Source organism: Leptopilina heterotoma, unplaced genomic scaffold, assembly GCF_015476425.1.
Source record: "Leptopilina heterotoma isolate Lh14 unplaced genomic scaffold, ASM1547642v1 Lhet_65, whole genome shotgun sequence".
Taxonomy (NCBI): Eukaryota; Metazoa; Arthropoda; class Insecta; order Hymenoptera; family Figitidae; genus Leptopilina; species Leptopilina heterotoma.
The window spans coordinates 4,464,811-4,487,717 of NW_025111152.1; the positions used below are offsets into that span (position 1 = coordinate 4,464,811).

Genomic DNA, 22,907 nt, shown 5'->3' on the forward strand with positions numbered 1-22,907 from the left:
AGAACTTTCTTATGAATTTTAAAAGTTTTTTTATTTTTTCCAGTACTTTTCAAAAAAATCCTTGACTTTTTCCGGGTTCAGGGAATTTAGAGAAACGTCAGAGAATTTTATAACAAGTACAGGAAAAATATTCAAATTTTAGAATTTATAAGAAAATTCTAGAATTTATTCAAAATAATTTAATTTTTGAAAAATTATCATAAATTTTTTTTTAAAATTATTTAACAAATGATTTTATATAAAAAATTCTCAAAAAATTTTAAATTAAATTTCTAAATTGTTTATAAATAATGATATTTCAAAAGTTTCAAATTAAAATTTATAAAAAATTGATCTGCAATATTAATTTTAATATCATATATATATATATATATATATATATATATATATATATATATATATATATATATATATATATATATTTAATATCATTTTTCTCTCAATTTATTGAAAAAATTGAGTTCATATTTTGTCAAGAAGTCTAAAATATAAAATAGAAGAACATTGATATGCAAAAGTTTTTAAGTTTTAATATTTTTAAAATTAATTATTACAAAATACTCATAGAAATCGTTAAAAGTAAAAATTATGTTAGAAGTGACAGTCATCACGGAATTCGAAAATCTTTCCTTCCCTAAAAAACTAAAGAAGGCAGAACTTAGGTAAGACATTGCAACATGTGACTGTCAGAAATTCAATGTTAATATTTACGATCACTTTTCACTTTAAATATTTAATAAGTTAAACTGAAATTTTGTAAGAAAGTCTGAAATATAATGAAGAAGGGCAGTGATGTGCAAAAGTTTTATTAATTCAAAAATAAATTATTATAAAACACTTTGATATCCGTAAAGGGGAGAAATTTATTATAAGTGACTGTGACAACTGATAATTTTAACCCCTTGGCTGTCAACGAGATTTCCACTGTTTGGGTCAAAACTCAAAAGTATGTTCAAAAAAATTTTTAATGGATTTTTATGAAACTTGGTACCCTAAGGTTTCTAGGGTCGATGATTACGAATCTGACATCAGTTTTTCGAAAGTCAAAATGGCGGATCCAAGATGGCGGAAATTTTTGCACAATTCGTCGAATTTGCTTGAAACTTGTTACTCGGGGGTTTTAAGGGTCGCTGATTACGAATCTAACATTAGTTTTCCAAAATCCAAAATGGCGGATCCAATATGGCGGACAACGAAATAAAAAATTGATCAGATTGGCTTGAAACTGAATACTTGGGGATTTTCAGGGTCGCTGATTACGAATATGAAATCAGTTTTTCAAAATTCAAAATATCTTGTTATATTAAATATAACAATTCATAATATCTTGTTTAATATGGAGGAAAATTTTTTTTAATTTATTGAATTTGTTTGAAACTGGTTAATCACATGCTGTTAATTGTTACTTCAAATTTATTTGCTCAAAAATAAAGTCAATTTGCAGTAAAAATAAAATAAATCGTCGCATTATTTTTTGGTTTTCGTTTTTAAAAGCGTTGCGGACTTCAGCCTCATTATTTTACTGAAGAAGATAAAATTCGTTTTTCTGAATCGTAAATAATGTTGACCTAATTGCGCTGCAAATAAAGAACAATTGATTAACTATATTTTAAAGCAAAGCTCTTAAGTTTCACTCGATTCAATAACTATCATATATTTTATAAGGGCAAACTATTTCCATAATCCTGTATAATTTTAGTGTGTCGTGTGTGCGATAATATCGCAGGTGGCTGTGGCGTGTAGCTTATCTCGAAGGTTCTTGCTCGCTCTTTGAAGAGGTGTGGGTTTTCGTGGGATGTGTTTGCATTCCACTATGTTGAGTGAGAGAGGGGGGGCGGATGGGGGTATTTAAGATCGCGCCAAGGGGTGGCTATTAATTATTGCAAGAGACACACAGCCTCATAATTAAGAGGTTGTATCGTCGGGAGAACATTCATGGAAGAAAACATGTATATGCGAACGGGCGGTTTAATGGGGGTGAGGGGAGAGTATAACAAGATGTCCTACTTGGAAATGCCAAGAATCCCAGAAGCTACTCTAAAACTGGATTTACGAGACAGTCGAGCTTAGAATTCGAGTTGCCGCAGACAACCCCAGAACATTTCCCACATCCTGTAACTATAACGTCAAATTCTGACACACTGTCTACAAATAAGCGTCGTTCACAAACTCGGTATTTAAATGGATTATTCCCTCTGACACTCGTCGCTCAACGCTCACTATTTCCCCGTCGGATGTACTTTACATTTTCGTATACAGCAGGCCTTGGGTATTTTTACTACTTGTTTTTTTGTTAATTTTCAAATACCTATACGAATTTTTATCCACATATTGCAAAAAATACACTTTTTTGGTATAGGGGAAAGTAGGACAAGATCGGGTACTAAAAAGTAATTTACTGTTTACTTTACACAAAATCAAATTTATAAATTCTTCTTCACTTCCACCAAAACTGAGAAATTTCAAAAAATATAGAAAACATGGTTTTCATCATTTTTTGTAAATGGCTTTAATAAAAAAAATGCGTGTTTAAAGGATGACAAAAATTAAAAGTGAGGTAAAAAAGCCATTTTGGTTTTATATTACAACTATTGAACTGTTTTACCAACCATTTAGAATATAAATTTAATTAAGTAACAAGCAACTTTTTATTCTAATTTGGATGTTGTATCGATAATATTATAGTTTTTATTTTAATTTTATTTTTTTATTGCCCATTATGATGACTGTGAATCAAAAGCAGGTAAACTTAACATAAAATACAATTTTGCATGCTAAAAACTATTTAAAATCATTTATTTATCATATAAATAAAAGCGAAAAATATAAAAGCACAAAAATTTATAACAAAATATTTTGCCAAAATCACAAAATGGCTTTTCCTTTCACCAAGTGGTCGACGCCAACTTCAAGGACGTCAAAAAAGCCACTTTCAGTGCTTTTGTAAAACTCTTATAACTTAGACATTTTATCGAATATAAAAAATGTCTGACAAGTATTTTGAGGCTTAATAATTAAACTTTCAGTACGTAGGTGAGGTTTACAAACGTTTATAGATCAACGATTAGAAAAAAAATATTTTTTAAGCAAAAATCAATAATTTTATTGTTTAAAAAATTATTCTTTTTTAAGTTAGGGGTCGTCCATATACCACGTGGACACTTTTGGGAGGATGGGGGGGGGGGTTAAAAAAAGTTTGAAAATGTCCACGATCCCATGAAAAACTGTCCACGTGGTATATGGACAATATCAATCAAAAAACATTGTAAAAATTTTATTCACAAAAAATTCTATCAAGAAATGCAACTATTTTCTAAAAATTACTCTACAATATTTAAAAAAAACTAATTCTTAGAATTTTTTATTACCTACCTACAATTTTTTGAAATTATAGTAAAAATAATGTTATAAAAGCAGAAGTGTTTATTGTACTTAATAAAAATTTATGAAATAAAAAAAAATCTCTATGAGGAAGTAAAGTGTTCATGAAATCAACACAATAAATTCATCTTTTAACTTGGCAGCGGTTTTTTAATTGTAGCGAATCAGTGAAAAATGATTAATTTTTAAATTATTTATAATTGATTTTAAATGACATTCGCATTTTAAATCGTGAGAATAGAGTCACTGATTCTCAATCAAATTTCACTGATCTTCAATAAAATATTTCACCAATTAAGATTTAGAGAGTTAGAATATCATATAATAATAATCATAAAATTAATTGTTATTCAAATAAAAGAAGTTTTGTTAAAAATTGTAGAAAATAATTAAATTTTGAATAGGTTATAGTTACAATTTTTAAAAATAATAAAATAAGGTGCAAAAAATTTGAAATTAAAATTTAAAAAATGTTGATTTATGTGGAAAAACAATATCAATTATTTAAATATTTATTTAACAAAATTATTGTAGTTTTGAATAATTGGATTTTAAAATCAGTGAAAGATTAGGCAAATAAAGAGAAATTTTGGTGAAACACTGAATAAAATAAATTACTTTTTAAACTATTTTTGCGTCTTAAAATCGATCCTATGTCTGTATTATGTTTCAAAATTTATTTTTGAGGTAAAATTTTACACTTTATAAATTTCAACAGAAATAAATTAGAATAGTTTGGAAATATATTCAAATTAGAAGAATAGTATCAAATTTCTAAAAGAAAACTAAATAAATTTCAAATGCTGCCCTTTGAAAATATTTTAAAAAATTTATTATTAATATTAAATTTGCCTTATTTTAAAAATAAGGAATTTATTACTTCCGCAATTTTCTTCTTTTTAAAAATCAGCTTACTGATTTATTGGCGTAGAATTTAAAATTTCATTTAAAAAAACGAAATTTACATAGCCCTGATGGCAAAAGTGACACTCTTGTTACTAGGAAAACAACAATATAATAAAAAAAATATAAAAACAGAAAAAATATATCGAGTGTCACTGGAGCGAATGACGAATTTTCATTGTGTATATGTGTGTGATTGCTGATTGGTGCTGTGTGCAACGTAGCGTCTCATCGGAGCAATTAGTAACTTCAATCTGATTGTATCGATTCATCGTTACCATTCGTTTGCAACCTTTGAGAGACCCCTTTTTTTAAAAAAAAAAAAAGATAAATACATAAAATAATAATGTTCATCGCATATTTTTTGTTTTTAATTGTGATAGATAAATAGCAATCAAGATACTAATTGGTGTCTGATAAATACTGTTTTATTGTTCAACACGTGATCCATCAAGTTTTTCATTTGTTGAAATCTTTTAAAACTCTTTTAATTCCAATTAAATTTAAAACAATTTTTATTGTTTATTTTACAATTCAATTAATAAAATTGAAATTAAAAAAAAAATTTTTTATAAATAGTTGGATAACTTCATGTTGAAAATAATATTATTAGCATAATTCTGTATCCTCAATAATTGTTAGAAAAAAAGTAACAACCCTAAACTATGTTTTCTATGAATCTCCTTTATAGTCTGACTGGAACTTTTTTTTACTATAGTAAACTAATAAGTTAGTATACTAATACTTATTAGTATACTTATTAGTATACTAATAAGCAACAAATACAGAAAAATAAAAATTTATTTTCACTACTTACTTTAGAAGTGGTTTTTCCTTCGTCAGCAAAGATAAAAAAAAATTACAACTGAAACAGAAAAGTACAAAAATTTATTAATTTCGTCTAATTGTACATATTTTTCTACATTTTTTAGTTATTTATTCTATTATTATCCAAATAGTAACAAACCATATAAAAAATGGTAAATAATAGTCTTTAGTAGATGAGAGGGAAACGTACCAACTAAAACAAGATAAAAAAACAGCTTCTATTAAATAATTTTATTACAAAGAAAAAAAACATTCTACTTTAATTTCAAATGAATAAAAAATAAAATTCAATGAATTTACGAATTTTAATTGAAAATAATTGTCCCCACCTTTTCAAGTGTGAATTAAAAAAGAAAAGAGAGAAATTACGACAAAATTTTGTTTGCAAATCACGCTATATTCACGCTTAATAAATTGCATTAACAAAAGAAAAAAAAGAAAAACTGTACTTCGATATAAACACATGCAATTTTATATTTATATAAATTTCAGTGAAACGCGAGTAAATGGGAAATTTTTAACACGATTTTTCAACCTTTTAACGCAGATTGATCCCAATTGAGAAATGCTATTCAAACGTAATTCGTGAAGTAAATGGCGAGCGAGCGTGTGTCTGTCAAAGTCGATCTACAAAAAGCAATCCCTAAAAGCGAATGACCACCAAGCAAATATTTGACATTAGTTATACATCATTCCAAATCAGAGTTCGTCCATTCGAAAACGTTTCCTATTCAAATTTCGCATATAAAGTGAAATTATACTTTTCTGTTAGCCAAACAAAAAAGAAATTCTTTTCATTTTTTTTATTCTCGTCTTTAACGAGAAGGTAAGGTTGCAAATAGAAACTTGTTAATGGACAACTGGATTTAATCTAGTTATCTTAATATTATAGTAGTTTAACTGAAAATTTTTTTTTGTCTAAAAATAAGTAAGTAAAAGTAATAAGTAAAAGTCAGGGATTTTAATTAAAAGTAGGTACTGAAAAAAATTAAATGTTTAGAATTCATAAGAAAATTCCAAATTTTTGTGATTTTTGTTGTTTGACTCATAAACTATGAAATTACCACAAAACCTTCAATTTTTCCTACTAATGACAATAACTTCTAATTAAATAACTTCATTCATAAATAGATGAACTTCAAAAGTATTAATTTGAAATTTTATAAAACTTCAATTTTTAATGAATTTAATTAGAAATTTTATAAAACTTAGATTTTTGAATAATTATAATATTTCAAATTCTTCTGAAATTAGTTAAATTTTTTAATATATATGTATATATATATATATATATATATATATATATATATATATATATATATATATATATATATATATATATATATATATAAACCTAAAAACAATTCTAGAAACTAGAAAAAAATTTGACGATGCTGTTTAACCCTGCCTAAATAACAATACTTTTCCCATTTAATTAACATGGGATTTTTGCACTTTTTAGAAAATAATTTTTATTTCGTTTATAATACTTTTTGACTAACCAACAATGCTTAATTTTGCTTCTATTATGATTCCTTTAGACAGAGAAATTTTCATATTATCGCCAAAAATTAATTACTCAAGTTTTAAGAAGGTCAATTTCATTTTTATTGATTTTTCTGATTATTTTGCTAAATCTACTTATTAATTTATTTTTATTAGGTATTTCATTGAAAGTTTCTTGTTTTATGCATCCAATTGGACCATAACAATAATTTCAATTCATAAACTTTCCAAGAATCACACAGTAGACTAAATCCATTTCAAATCAGGCAGGTCGACTAACTTTATGTTATAGAAAAAAAATTGTTTTGCTTGTCATTTTTTTTCTTTTAAGTATAATTATATTTTTTTTCTTGGGTTTTGTAGATGGTCTTGTCCTCTTCACAATCCAGTTTGAAATTTGAAAAAATATTTAAAATTATAAAAAAAGGGGATGATTTTCTGAAAATAAATAAGATCAATTTTTTCAAAAACACCACCTTTTTTTGTTATCAAATTTTTACAACAAATTCTTAAAATAATTATGAACACTTCCTATGAATTTCAATCGGGCTAAACCATTCTGTCAATCAAGAGAATTTGTTTTTAAATATTTATTTTTGCAAATTTTTAAATTGTTAACTTGCATTTTTAAAAACAAATAAATCGTTATAACATTGTTGACGTAAACGTTAACAATTTGAAAATTTTTCAAAAAAAAATCTCCTGATTGACAGAATGGTTTAGCCTGCTTGAAATTCATAGGAAATGTTCCTAATTATTTTAAGAATTTGTAGTAAAAATTTGATAACAAAAAAGGTGGTGTTTTTGAGAAAATTGATCTTATTTATTTTCAGAAAATCATCCCCTATTTTTATCATTTTCAATATTTTTTCAAATTTCAAACTGGATTGTGAAGAGGACAAGACCATCTACAAGACCCAAGAAAAAAAATATAATTATACTCAAAAGAAAAAAAATGACAAGCAAAACAATTTTTTTTCTATAACATGAAGTTAGTCTACATGCCTGATTTGAAATGGATTTAGTCTACTGTGTGATTCTTGGAAAGTTTATGAATTGAAATTATTGTTATGGTCCAATTGGATGCATAAAACAAAAAACTTTCAATGAAATACCGAATAAAAATGAATTATTAAGTAGATTTAGCAAAATAATCAGAAAAATCAATAAAAATGAAATTGACCTTTTTAAAACTTGTGTAATAAATTTTTGGCGATAATATGAAAATTTCTCTGTCTAAAGGAATCATAATAGAAGCAAAATTAAGCATTGTTGGTTAGTCAAAGAGTATTATAAACGAAATAAAAATTATTTTCTAAAAAGTGCAAAAATCACATGTTAATTAAATGGGAAAAGTATTGTTATTTAGGCAGGGTTAAACAGCATCGTCAAATTTTTTTCTAGTTTCTAGAATTGTTTTTAGGTCAAAAAGAAACGATTTTGACGATACCCAAATGAAATTAGCTAACTTGGGAAATAACGGACACCCTAATATATATATATATATAGAATAATAATAAATATACTATACTAGGATTCAATTTAACTTTTATTTACATTTCATTTTTGTTTTTACACTAACAGTTTTGATTTTCACTAATAATATTTCTTTAACAGTCCGACATTTTAAGTATATTTTTAGTAGTAAAAGATTTAATTCATTAGTAAATTTAGTTAGTAGTAAAACGTGGTTTCAATCAGGTAAAGCGTTTAAAATTTTTGTTACGTTATTAGTAAAGTTAGTCAGTCGTAAAAACCAATTTTCGTAAGTTTGAATTGAAATTGAATTCGATAATAATTTTCAAAAAAATTTAATTCTTTCGTTAAAAAGAAAAAAAAAGTAAATAAGAAACTTATTCTTACTCTCTAAATCTGAATATGTGAAAATTCACATATTTGTACGTTATAAGTCGTCTTCTCGATCAATAAGTGCATATACACTTATAATAAGTGAAATTTCACTCAGAATAAGTGAAAAATTCACTTATTTATAAGTGTATATGCACTTATTGATCGAGAGGACGACTTATAACGTACAATAAGTGAAATTTCACATATTCAGATTTAGAGAGTAAGGTTAATTTAAAATCAGTAGTAAAAGTCAATAATAGTCGCACAAGCGCATTTATTCTGGTTATTTAAATATTTTAGTAGTAAAGTGCAGTTTCAGTGAGCCATAAAGTATCAGTAGCAAAATACAGTATTAGTCAGACAAAGATCCAAAGTTTTCGTTTAAAATCAGTAGTAAAATATAATTTCAGTCAGCCATAGCTATTAAAGATTGTAATACATATTTCTTAGTGATAAAAGGCAGTTTAAGTCAGACAAGGGATTTTAAATTATCATTTATTTAGCAGTACAACAATATTTTAGTAGTAGAACATCGTTTTTGTCAGACAAACGGTTAAAACTCGTTTATAATTTATTGTCAGTAGTAAAACCCATTTTCTGTCGTAGATAGTATCGATTGTTGGAAATCTGGGGTTAGTGATAAACTTCTGTCTCATTCAGACAGTATGAAAATTTATCAGCAGAAAATCATAATATTTTAGTCAGTCCAAAAGTTTATAAACTTTGTTAATTTACTTTAAGTAGTAAAAACAGTCCGACGAAACGTTTGAAATTGTAATTTATTCGATATTAAGTAGTGAAAGACTCGTTTAGTCAGACAAAAATGTCTCTTTTGTAAACGCATGTGAGAAGAAAAGATATTTTTTCATTATTCTATTTTTTTCAGATCGTTTTAATTTCTAGCTTACATGAAATTATCGTTAAAAACCGGAATTTTTTAACGCTTATTTTCCACATTTATATAAAGACTTCTCAAGAGAGAGAGAGAGAAAATCTATATGCTGACTTTCGTTCAGAATTTTCGTTTTAAAAAATTGAAAGCACGTTTTATAAAAGGATTAAAAAGAGTAAAAGAGAGAGAAATAAGGGAGGAAGGGGAATTTACTCCCGCGCGACAGAATCAGTGGGTTTTTCAAGTGGAAGAGTAAGAATCCGGGAGCCAGAAGGCCATAGGCTGGCGACGAGATTTAATCATTTAATGGAGTTAAACGTACCGTTAAAACCGTATGAAACCTTGATAGAGGAATAGAAATCTCAGCATTGTTATTTTCTCAAGTTATAATATCTCGCGATATCTCGCGTCCTTTCATTCTATTCAGAACACGGGCAAAATCGATAGATAAATTTCTTATTGATTTTAAACATGACTTCACCGATTGAAGCAATTTTTTCCATGAATAATTTTTTCTATATAGTAATTCTGTTTTCTTTTTTTTATAAGCATTATACCTATATTAGTAAACTAATTATATATTTATAATAATAATTATTATTCACAGTTGCCACAGGTCAGGGAAATCAGGATATTCAGGGAAAGAAAAATTGTTCATCAGGAAGTTAGGTAATTTTTATCAAAAGTACTGGAAAAATATTAAATTTCTAGAATTTATAAGAAAAATAAAAATTTTAAATTATTTTTGTCCAGCAACAATTTTAAAATGTTGAAAAAATTTAATTTAATTTTCAATTTTTTCCATTTCTATAACAATTTGACAATTTTGGAATTTTTATTTTTCTTAAAAATTATTGGATTTTGAAAAATATGCGTAATTTTGTAGAAAATATGTTTTTTAATCCACATAAAAATTTCCAAATGAAGAAATTGATTTTCATAATCTTTTAATCATTTTTTTTAAACAAAAAATCTTTATTTTTACACAGGAAAAAAAAATCTGACTCCGTTTACACCTTAAATTCAGCCCATGTATTTCACATAAGTCTGTTCTTGTTTAATGGGGAGCTTTACACCTTAAATTCAGCCACAAAAATAGGCTGAAAGTAGGACTTTTTTTAGTGTGTAGGCTAGAAATGCTAAAAAATACCATTGTTGTTCAATTTTTGTATATGGAAATTCTTTTGTTTATTTTTCTAACTAATTTCAAATCAGATATAATGAATTTTCATAATTATAAAAAAATTGAATACATAATAATAGTATTTTTTAGCATTTTCAGCCTGAAAACAAAGATTGAAAAAAAATGATTCAAAAATTATAAAAATCAATTTTTTTTTGGATTTAAAAACATATTTTCTACAAAATTACGCATGGATTTAAAAACCTACAAATTTTTAAGAAAAATAAAAACACAAAACGGATCAAAATATTTTCTGAGCAGTTTTATTTTATGATTATTGAATTCCTCACAAAAATTACCTAAAAATAATTTTGTGGAATATTAAAATTATTTTCTTGATATATTTAAAAATAACGATGTACCCTCCCCTTAATTAGAATTTATTTTAAATAATTTTATTCTTGAATAACTATCAAAAATTTATTATTTTGTAAATAAATTCATTTAAAAATCCAAAAAATAATAGAATTTTATAATTTTTCAATATTTATAAATTAATAGCAATAATTAGCAAAGCTAGCTATTAAATTTATTATTATTATTTAAATTACAAGTTTTTTTATTTTTAAATATTAACTTCAATTGTTGAATAATTTCAAATTCGAAATTTAAAAAATTTAACTTCAATAAAATTCTTCAAAACACTAATTATTTTCAAAAAAAATTTAGTATAAAATTCTTCGTACGAGATTCCATTTTCAATACAATTTTAATAAAATTTTTCGAAGAAACTCAATTATTTTTAATAAATTTTATATAAGAATTATATTATTTTCAATAACATTTTGAATTAAATTCGTCGAAAAAATTTGCAAGAATTCAATTATTTTTATACATATAATAAAAGTAAGATGTAATATAAAAATTTATCAAAAAATTATTGAATTTCAAATGATTTAAAATTTAAAATTTTTTAAAATCATAATTTCTGTGGAAAAATAATAATAATGATTAAATATTGATTTAAAAAAACTGTTGATGTTCTGAATAATTTTAAAATTAAAGATACTTAAAAATAAATGTATTACAAACATTTTTTCGTGTACATCTAATTTTTTTAGAGTGAATTAAAATATTCTTTAGAGTCAAGGAAAAGTCCAACTTCTGTTTGGAAATCAAGGAAAAATTAAATCAAATTCTTGTAGCAAACCTGTTTTTACTATTATTATTATCATCATTATATAGTTTCATTATATACAAATGAAATCCATACTCACCTACCTGTGTAGATCTGAATAAAATTTGAATACACCTTGATGAACAAAGACATATTTTTTCCTCTTTTTAACAAAAAATAGGTTATTCATTGTAATTTACAGTACATGTATGTATAAAGATGATACAAAAACCCATACTCGTATTAAAAAATTTAATTATTAATTAAAATTGTCAATGTGTCAATGCTGAGTATTGAATAGTTGAAAGGTTTTAAAAAATATCCAAATATATATTACAGAAGGAAAATTTTTATCAACGAAACTAAAAATGTTTTTTAAAAAATATTTTTATAGTAATTTTGTCTATCTTTTCAACTAGCTGTTTTACCAGTCTTCGACGGGTAGAATATTGAAATTCTATAAAGAATTTTTTAATTTCTTAAATGTATTAAATAACATTTTTGTCCTACCTGCACGGAAAGTATGTCATTTCGGGCACTTAGAGCGGGCGCAAAGTAACTCATTACCACCCAGGGTTAGGGGAAGCAGGCGCAAAATATATTTTGCGCCCGCTTCCCCTAACTTCGAGCAGGCGGAAGAGTATTTAGCGCCCGCTTGTTAATTATTCGATTTTCTTCATTAAAATGTGATATTTTCGAGTTTCTTTTTATGTTGACTATAAAAATGCAAACATTTTCAACTTGTTTTATTTTGTCTAGAAAAATGTGCAATTTTTTTTCGATTTTCTCAAAAAAAAAATTATGACACATTTGGTTTTGTTAACATTTCGGTTATAAAAATTGGCAATTACTATATTTCCAGATTACATTGTTTTCTTATTTCTATATTAAAACTTGTATCATTATAGACTTCAAAGAGTTAACATTTATATAGAGTTTAATTTTTAACTAATATGAGCGTTTAATCGTTCGTGCCCTCAATGACATACTTTCCATGCAGTTAGGACAAAAAATTATGTTAGCACCATGGGCGCAAAGGTGATTACGACTCTGGCGAAATCACCTATTTTGCGCCCTTGATACGAAAATAACTATTTTACCCTTTAAGACACTAAAATCTATTCGAATTTTTGAAAATTCAACCTCAAACAAAATAATTTAATTAATTTTCTAGATAAATAAAAAAAAAATTCTTGAGTTTATCTTGTTTTATTGCAATTAACATAATTTCTGAAAAAATTTACATGTTTTAATGTTCTTTGAATGAAGCTGAAACTAGCACCCAGTTAATTACTTAAAATTTCATGTTGGTTTGTAAACAAAAAGATTATTTTGCTTTAAAATTTAATTTTCAAAATTAGGTTGACAGTTTCAGTTTTATGCATTTTGAAATTTTTTTAATGGTAATTTTACTTGTAATTTAAATATCCAATATTCAGTAATGTGATATTTATCTCCAAAAATACGTTAGTTTTTAAATTTAATCTGAGAGAAATGATAATGATAATTTAGAAATTAAAGAGATAAATAAATACCAATAATTTCGAATTTATTATTTTGAAATGTTATTATGAAAATATAGTATACATACCAGTAATTAATGTAAAATTAAGTTAAAATGTGACTTGGTAACTTTAATTTCACGGTTAAAATTCTTATTCTTTGTTGTTACACATGTTTTTCAAAATTTTTACTATTTCGGAAGTAAAGTTGAACTGTTTGCAAAATAAATTTTACTGTTTCCAAAGGAAATTGAAAAAAAAATTTTAGATTTCACCTTGTAAATAATAAAAGTTACTTTATATTTTTCTTTCCCCATCTAAATATAAATAATTTACAATTCGAAAAGTAGCCATCAGGACTTTTTCTTGTTTCATCAATCTTAGATGATATTCATGTATTTCTAAAAGTAACAAATTGTTTTTTACCTTTAAGATTTTTCCATTTTAAAATTGGTTTTCCCTCAACGTTCGCAAATGTTTTTCGTTTCTTTATTTTTTTTCTTTCCTTTTTCATCAAAGCCAAAGAAGTATTTTTGTTAAATATTTATGAGTGGAATGTAAATTGTCTCCAAGTAAAGTTGGAGAGAGCTTTTGCAAGAAACGTAACTGCTATTTAGATCAACATGTTTCGCAAGTAAGGGTCCGCATTTCGTAACCGAGAAGTTACACGGACAGAGGGTGTGCAACAAAATAATAAAAAAAAATTCCAACATTTCAAACACACTCAAGTCCAACGATATTAATTAATTTACGTTCTCATTAATTACATTTTCTTGTAAATCTAAATTAGGTTTAAATTAAAATCAAAATTACTTCAATAATGAATAGATTTTGTTTTTCGTTCCGACTTGGGGGCCGTTCAAAAAATACGTAACGCTATTTTTCGGAAATTTGGACCCCCCCTCCCCCCATGTAACGCAATGTTGTATACATTAGCGCCATTTTTTCTGCTGACCGTAACAAATAGCTTGAGACCCCCCCTCCCCCCTAAAGCGTTACGTATTTTTTGAACGGCCCCTTATTTGAGTAATTTATTTTGTATAAGATGTTAATGACTGAAGTCTTAAATTAAATATTAAATAATTAAAATTAGTTATTAATTTTAATTCACTATTAATCATTAAAAAAAATTTAACAAATTTTTTAAATTTTCTTTTTATTGAATGAAATGAAATTATTTTATTTTTTGTATTTAGGTTTTTTTGTTACAAAATATAAAATAAAGAAAATGGTTTTAGGTCTTTCGTACAAAATAAAAAAATTATTTATTCATTGATTGAATTAACCCCTTCGCTGTGAGAAGAAAAATTTATAAAGTGGGTCTAAAATGTTAAGAAATTTTTTGGCGACCAAAATTTGTGAGATTAGGTACAGTTGGGTTTTGGGGGTCGCTGATGACGAATCTGAAGTCAGATTTTCAAAATTCAAAATGGCGGATCCAAAATGGCGGACGTATTTTTTTGAATTCATCGGATTTGCTTGAAACTTGTTACTCGGGGGTTTTCGACGTCGCTGATTCCGAATATGAAGTCAGATTTTCAAAATTCAAAATGGCGGATCCAAAATGGCGGACGACATTTTCAAAAACTCATCGTATTCACTTGAAAATTGTTACTTAGGGGTTTTTGGGGTCGCTGATGACGAATCTGAAGTCAGATTTTTAAAATTCAAAATGTCGGATCCAAAATGGCGGACGTATTTTTTTGAATTCATCGGATTTGCTTGAAACTTGTTACTCGGGGGTTTTCGAGGTCGCTGATTCCGAATATGAAGTTAGATTTTCGAAATTCAAAATGGCGGATCCAAAATGGCGGACATATTTTTTTAATTTCTCGGATTCGATTGAAACTCGTTACTCGGGGGTTTTCGAGGTCGCTGATGACGAATCTGAAGACCATTTTTAAAAATTCAAAATAGCGGATTCTATTATATCGAACATATTTTTTTTAATTTTTCGGATTCGCTTGAAACTCGTTACTCGGTTGTTTTTGAGGTCGCTAATTACGAATATGAAGTTATAAAAATTGCAAATATCAGATTAAATATAGTGTAAAAATAATGAAAATATTATGAATGAAAAAAAATTTAATTTCACCCCCGCAGTTTGCTAGTAAATTATTTAATATTTATTTACAACCCCAGAGTGTACCACGTGGAGGTTTGCGGTAGGATTTTACACTCCTTTGTTTTAATTTTTTTTTTATTTTATTTTTTTTTATTTTTTTTTTATTTTTTTTATTTTAATTTTTTTTTTGATTTTTGTGTTTTTATTTTTATAAAAATTTAAATTAATTAAAATAATTTTTTGAACGTATAATTTATAAATGTTGTCGTAAACATTTATAGTGGTTTGATTTTCTACATATTGTACTCTTTGAAGCAGGGAGGTTTACGGTTTACACTCCTCTCAAGTACAGGGGTGTTTACTTTACACTCCTTTTAAAAATTTTTTTTTATTTTATTTTTTTTATTTTTTTTGGATTTTTGTGTTTTGATTTTTATAAAAATTTAAATTAATTAAAATCATTTTTTTAACGTATAATTTATAAATGTTGTCGTAAACATTTATAGTGGTTTAATTTTCTACGTATGGTACTCTTTGAAGCAAGGAAAAGCACACAGAGGCACATTGCATTTTTCGCAAATGATAGCTGTTTCTTTTCTAATTTTCTTCTGCCGACACACGATGCATGGTCGAAATTTTTGTCTGGCATTTTTGTAGCTACCTTTACTGATTGGAAAATGATTATCAAAATTTGTCAGTTTCTTTTGCAAAACTGGTACTTGTTTTCGTGAAATGTTTTGTGATTTACGATGTACTTTTAGCAGGTCTTCTACTATAAGAATTTTAAAATTTAAAAGGGTCACTTTAGTGTCGGAATGAAGAGCTTTGAAAATGACATAAGAATTGTACATTGCGACATTTAGCAAATAGAAATAGACTTTATGGTACCATTTTATGGTTTTTCGGGTAGTAGGATAAGCTGAAGTACTCTGATCTAATAAGTCAACTCCACCCATGTAGCTGTTATATGCCATAACAATGTTGGGTTTCATTACTGATTCTCCAGTTCTTGGATTTTTTTTCCCTGTATCTATCAATTCTGGAGCATGTTTTGTAGTTAGCATAGACACAATTTTTTTATCATGCCAAGCCATTAGACAGAGTTTTGGAGTATGAAATACTTTCATATCTCCCTTTTTGATACATTTCGTGTTGAACTTTGGTAAGTATCTCCTATTCAATCTCACCGTCCCACAGACATTAGTTTTTTCATTGAGCAGTTGGTAAAATAAAGAAGGCGAAGAGTACCAATTGTCAATATACAACGTACGTCCTTGCCCACCAAGATCTAAGAGCATGTCTTTCACTACTTGTCCAGAAATTCCAATACGTTTATCAATATAAGAGTCGTTTCCTCTTTTTCCAATATACACTTTTATATTATAGGAATACCCAGTTTTTGACTCACACGTTTGGTACAATTTAATTCCGAATCTGGCTCGTTTGTTTCTATTAAATTGCTTGAAACTCAGTCGACCTTTCCATAGCAATAAGGATTCATCTATAGCAATATTTTCTCCTGGGCGGTAAGTAGCCTGAAATTTTTCCAGCAAGTACTCTAAAACAGGACGAATTTTGACCAAAGCATCATTATCATCATCGAAATCGGATTGAAAATGCAACATACTTAAAATTAATCGGAATCTATCATATGTCATGCAATTTTTAAAAGCTGGAGTCTGTAGAGTAGGAGCCGTTGTCCAGTACATCGAAAGTTCTGGTTTTTTAATTATACCCATCAAAATTACAAGGGCATGAAAGGCATACATTTCGTCAATTTCTACAGGAGAAAATTTTAATATACGAGAGTTTTTCTTCAATTTCCCTTGCTCCATAAGGTTATTTTTTTTACTCTCTGCGAAAGTGTTTGTCTGTGCGCAAATTATATCTACCAGATTTTCGTCCCAAATTGTTTTGAAAATTTCAACCGGAGAATTTCTAGAGGTTAATCCTGAAGATGGCTGTACTCCATGATTGTCGTCTTTGAAAGGATATATGACAGGATTAAATACATTTTGATCAGTCCATTTAAAATCTGATCTTAAGTTTGACTGACGTGTACTTAAAGGTACTTCAGATTCTTCACATGATTCATCTTCAAGATCATTACCATTATTTATAGTTTCATCTTCAGAACCCGATTCACTTACCAAGAAATCATCGCTCTCGTCGCTACTGCTAATATCTACCTCTGAATCTGAATCAGAAATTTTTCGTTTTTTCCACCCTCTTGACATTTCGAATCAGTACCAGAAAGGCTTTGTAAAATATAATTAGAGATAAAAAAAAATTAAAGTTGATTGATGCCGGTAACTAACACGCGTAATAAATAAACGAAAGGTAAACACATAGAAGTCGGATTAATACTTACTGTTTTTCGAATCAATTTGAGTAAATGAAATTCTATGAAGATTATAAATGTAGAAGTGTCCAAAATTTTAATAAGACGAATATACGATAATAAAACGTTTTTATTATGGAAAAGTTGATTAATGTAAAATATCAAAACAAAAGACGAGCGTTAAAAAGACTAAGATACAACAGTTACGCGTTTCTATTTGCCTAAATGATGTTCAATGAATATTGTACATATTTTACTGTCCAAAATTTATAATAGCGTGATATATTGTAATAAAAATATTTAACCTGAAAATGTAAATCGATTTAAAACATCGAAACGTAAAATAGCAAAACAAAATATTAGCCCTTGGGAGATGCAGTTACATTCCTCTCGATGTGACTTGTGCAAATTACATTCTATGAATAGAGAGTATTCAGAAATCATGTCTTTATGTCGAAAAATCTCTGCTCTTATAAATAAAGAAAGAGCGTAACGACGAGTTTCAAGCGAATCCGATAAATTGGAAAAATACGCCCGCCATATTGGATCCGCCAGTTTGAATGTTTAAAAATGGACTTCAGATTCGTTATCAGCGACCCTGAGAACCCCCGAGTAACAAGTTTCAAGCGAATACGATGGATTCAAAAAATACGTCCGCCATTTTGAATTTTGAAAATCTGACTTCAGATTCGTCATCAGCGACCTCGAAAACCCCCGAGTAACAAGTTTCAATCGAATCCGAGAAATTAAAAAAAATATGTCCGCCATATTGGATCCGCGATTTTGAATTTTTTAAATCTGAGCTTAGATTCGTTATCAGCGACCCTGAAAACCCCCGAGTAACAAGTTTCAAGCGAATACGATGAATTCAAAAAAATACGTTCGCCATTTTGGATCCGCCATTTTGAATTTTGAAAATCTGACTTCAGATTCGTCATCAGCGACCTCGAAAACCCCCGAGTAACGAGTTTCAATCGAATCCGAGAAATTAAAAAAAATATGTCCGCCATTTTGGATCCGCCATTTTGAATTTCGAAAATCTAACTTCATATTCGGAATCAGCGACCTCGAAAACCCCCGAGTAACAAGTTTCAAGCGAATTCAATGAATTAAAAAAAATTAGTCCGTCATCGAAATTCAAAATGGCGGATCCAAATCCGCCATTTTGAATTTCGAAAATTTAACTTCATATTCGTAACCAGCGACGTCGACAACATTTTGATATAATTGTGTGAGATATTATTTTGATATGATAATGTATGCTGCCTGAGATTTAATATAATAAAAGTATCATTCAAAACAGTCTACTTTTGAGCAGCCATATTGGATTTTGGTTTTCGAATTTTCAAAATTTGACTTCAGATTCGGATTCAGCGTCGAAAATACCATAAGTAACGTATGTGTGACGTCAATTTACTTGTTTTTTCTGCCTTTTATCAATTTTTTTGTATGTACGTCTATAGACGTACCTCACAGTGGAAGCCCACTTTCAAATGTACGTCTATAGACGTACCCTCACAGTCAAGGGGTTAATTAATTAAAAATTAAAAAATTGATAATTAAAATTCATGTTTACAATGATTATAAACTATTTGGTAAAAACAAAATTGCAGCAAATAATTTCACATAATATGTCAAATTTTAAAAACGAAATGAGTATAATTGTAACAAGTACAATTGACCCATAAATTGTAATTAGAAAATTAAAAATTAAAATAGAAATTACAAATTTTCGCAGCTATTGTAAATTAATTATTATTAAATCAATATGAAAATTCAGACAAACAATTTAATGATATTAATTGGCAAAATTGATAAAAAAAATAGGGGATTACAAAATAATAATTACAAAAGGAATTATTTTTTGAATAATTATTCAAAAATAATATTACAATTATAAGCAAAAATGTATAAAAAGTAAAAAAAGAGAAAATTGTAGCGATGGTTATAATATGTACATACAAGAACGCCTGTATTTAAATGGTTAAAAACTTAATGCGATAACAAAAACAAGAGGATGCTCTTGAGTCAAGTGGATGAAGTTTGAATTACATTTTGGGTTGTGGGTGAACACTGTATATACATATGTGTACTGTGTGTACATACAGAGACTGAGATAATTCAACAGTAGGGAGAGAGGAGAATCGAGAGTGTCGTTTATCGTTACAATGATACGAACCACTCTACACTCGGCTTCATTATCAAACATCCACCTATCGATGCAATCGTGTACAATTTTTATTTACATTGACAAAAGTACATTCCCTTTTTCTCTAAAAACTTTCCACTCTCGAAAGAGACAAATTACTTTCTTTTACGATTATTCCCTTTTTTCTCTCTAAAGACTTTCCATTTTCCAAAATGTACAATTTAGTTTCTTTTAAAATTATTATCATTATAATCATTTTATCAAAATTATGAAAATGACTGTACAAAAGATCAGTTACGATTCCCATGTTTTCCCAAAGTTACACTAAAAAAATTTATTTGATTAAAATAAACAATTACTTGTCTATTATCAAATAAATATTTACTTAAGTAAAACAATTTTTTCTATTTCTGACAATATTTTTTTTTAAATAACTTAATTCTATTGAAGAACTGCCATAAAGTTATTACCTACTTATAAATCATTTAATAAAGTAATTTTTTGAAAAATTTTCACGCAATTTTTTGAAAGAATTCAACTATTTTAACAAATATCAAAATTCTTTCAAGAAATTAAATTATTTTCAAAAATTAAAAAAAAAAATTTCCACAATATTTTAATTATCTTTATAAATCACAAAATTCTTTGCTGAAATTCAATTATAATCAGGAATTCGTATAAAATTCATTAGAAAATTCAATTATTTTCATAACAAGATCACAAGAATTCAATTATTTTCAAAATTATAAAATTCTTTGAAATTCAATTATTTTCAAAAAATCTATAAAAATTGTCAACATTTCAATTATCTTTATTAAATGTATATTAAAATTCTTCGAGAAAATTAAATTATTTCCAGAAATTTTTATTAAATTCATTGTAAAATTCACTAGACGCCTCCCGTTCATATAATGCTTATAAGCATTATATGAACGGGAGGCGTCGACTTATTTTCATAAATAATAGTATTCATCAAAAGAATTCAATTATTTTCAAAAATTTTAATAAAATTCATGGCAAAATGGCAATTATTTTCAAAAATTTTGTTTAATTTCCTAAAAGAAAATTCAATTATTAAAAAAAAATTTCCATACAATTCAATACAAAGATTTAATAATTTTCCAAAAAAATAAAAATGTCACAGGAATTCAATTATTTAAAATATAATTTGCATAAATTTTATCAAAAAAATGAAATGTTTTAAAATTTTGCATAAAATTCTTCGCAGTAATTCGATTATTTTCATAAATAATAAATTCAATTATTCAAAAGTATGTAGAAAAAATTCTGTATTATATTTCAATTTTAAGAAACATTTAATTATTCAATAAATTATTATTTATATTATGTTTGTATTTAAATAATTTTATTTTTGAAGAATATTTTCTAATAAAAATTGATTTAAAAATTAATTTCAGTTAAAGTTTTAGATAATAATTAAATTTTTGAGAAGTTAGATACTACCAATTGCAATTTTTAAAAATAATTTTATTATTTTAATAGTTGATTCAATTTTATCTTCTGTACCTAAAGTTCAATTATTGTTAGAAAATTATAAATAAAAACAATTTAAGGTTTTGTATATTATTACAAAGTTAATAAGGCAAACAAAAAGAAATTCAATAAGAATTAAATCTTTTTAATATTGTGTAATTCTTTTTCTTTTTTAATTGGTTCTAAAAAATTTTGAGAAATTCAGATTTCTTATTTTTACAACTGTTATTTTTGAACAGAATTTTTAATTTAAAAAAATTAGAACTTAGAAAAAAAACATTATTTTTCACTTCAAATAAACATTTTTCTAACTTACAAAAAAGGGATGATTTTTTTATTTATTTTTTTTTGTATTTAAAAAAAAGGGACAAGGGAGAAAATACCCATTTTTTTGGTTCTGCAGGAAAGAAAAAAAGAGTAAAAACTTTTATTTAGTTCCAATTTTTTTTTAAATTTTGTCTCCTACCTCACGCGGTATGACGTATTCGACAGGAAGAGGGACGATGTTTCGCCCAGAAGCACGTTTCAACGTTGGTTCTCGCCAGCCTATATTGTCGTCATAAATCTAACAACGCGGTTCAACATTAACCCCCCGCGACTGCCGCTTGTACTTCCGACACCAAGCAACCTCCACATCCGATAAAATGTTACCAACCCGTTTTCATATAAACTTCGTTCGCGGTTATTATTTATCCGAATTTAATAAACTTCTAAAAAAAATCTCATTCTCACGAACAAAAAAAAATCCAAGTAAAGCAAAAATTAATAATTTAATTTACATATTATTTTCAATTATAGTGCATTAATAAATATCTTTAATAAAAAAACGAACTCTATTAACCACATTACTAATTTAATTAAAATTATCTTAATTTTTAAAATAATTTTTTTAAGATATTTTAAAAATTGATTTTTACAGAATAAATTTAGAGAAACAAAACTAATTTCTGGTTTTGATGAAGTATGACAAAAAAATATTTTTATTTTATTTAAATTTATCGATTTATATTAAATTTGAGAAAAACAAACGAATAACACTATAAAAATAAAATTCCCCTTTTGTAAATAATATTCTATTTCCATTGAAATTTAGGTACAAAATAAAACTTTGGCTCAAGAGAGAATTCGACTAGTGTGCAAATATTTCTGTATTTTTTTTTTATTTTTTGTTCGCAACTTGGAGCTAGCGAATTTGAAAGCAAACGGTATTATTCAATCGATGGGAATATTGCATCGAATGCACTCGTCAAGACCGAGGAGAAATTTCAATTTCCCTTTTTACTATCGTCTGTCTCTCTCTCTCGCTCTACTCTCTCACTCTCTCATCCTCGAGTTGTACAGGAATAATCCGCTTTACAAACTTGAATTTCTCGTTATAAATATTTACCAAATTTTTCAAAGAAAGAATCTTTCCCAAAGGAATAATTTTTTTTTCGAAACGAAACACTTTATGCCAATCTGTATATCAGTTGGTGAAAAAAATCAAAAACTGATTTTCTACCTCTCTTATAAAAGTAATCTTTCATCTGTGTACTTTCATATTTTTTTTACTTTCCTTGGAAAAAATAAATTTTAATTTTATTTTTTAAAAAAACACCTACTTTTAAAAATATAATTTCTAGAAATTTTTTATTAAAAATTTTATAGATTTGCCAACAAATGTTATTTAACTGCAAAAATTGTTCTTCATTTTCA

At 26.5% G+C, this 22,907-nt stretch overlaps 1 protein-coding gene across 4 annotated transcripts in view; it reads left to right on the forward strand.

Moving 5' to 3' along the window:
• Positions 1-22,907, forward strand: part of LOC122510014 (disks large 1 tumor suppressor protein) — a 1,103,313-nt gene that overhangs the window by 727,088 nt on the left and 353,318 nt on the right. The window lies entirely within an intron of this gene.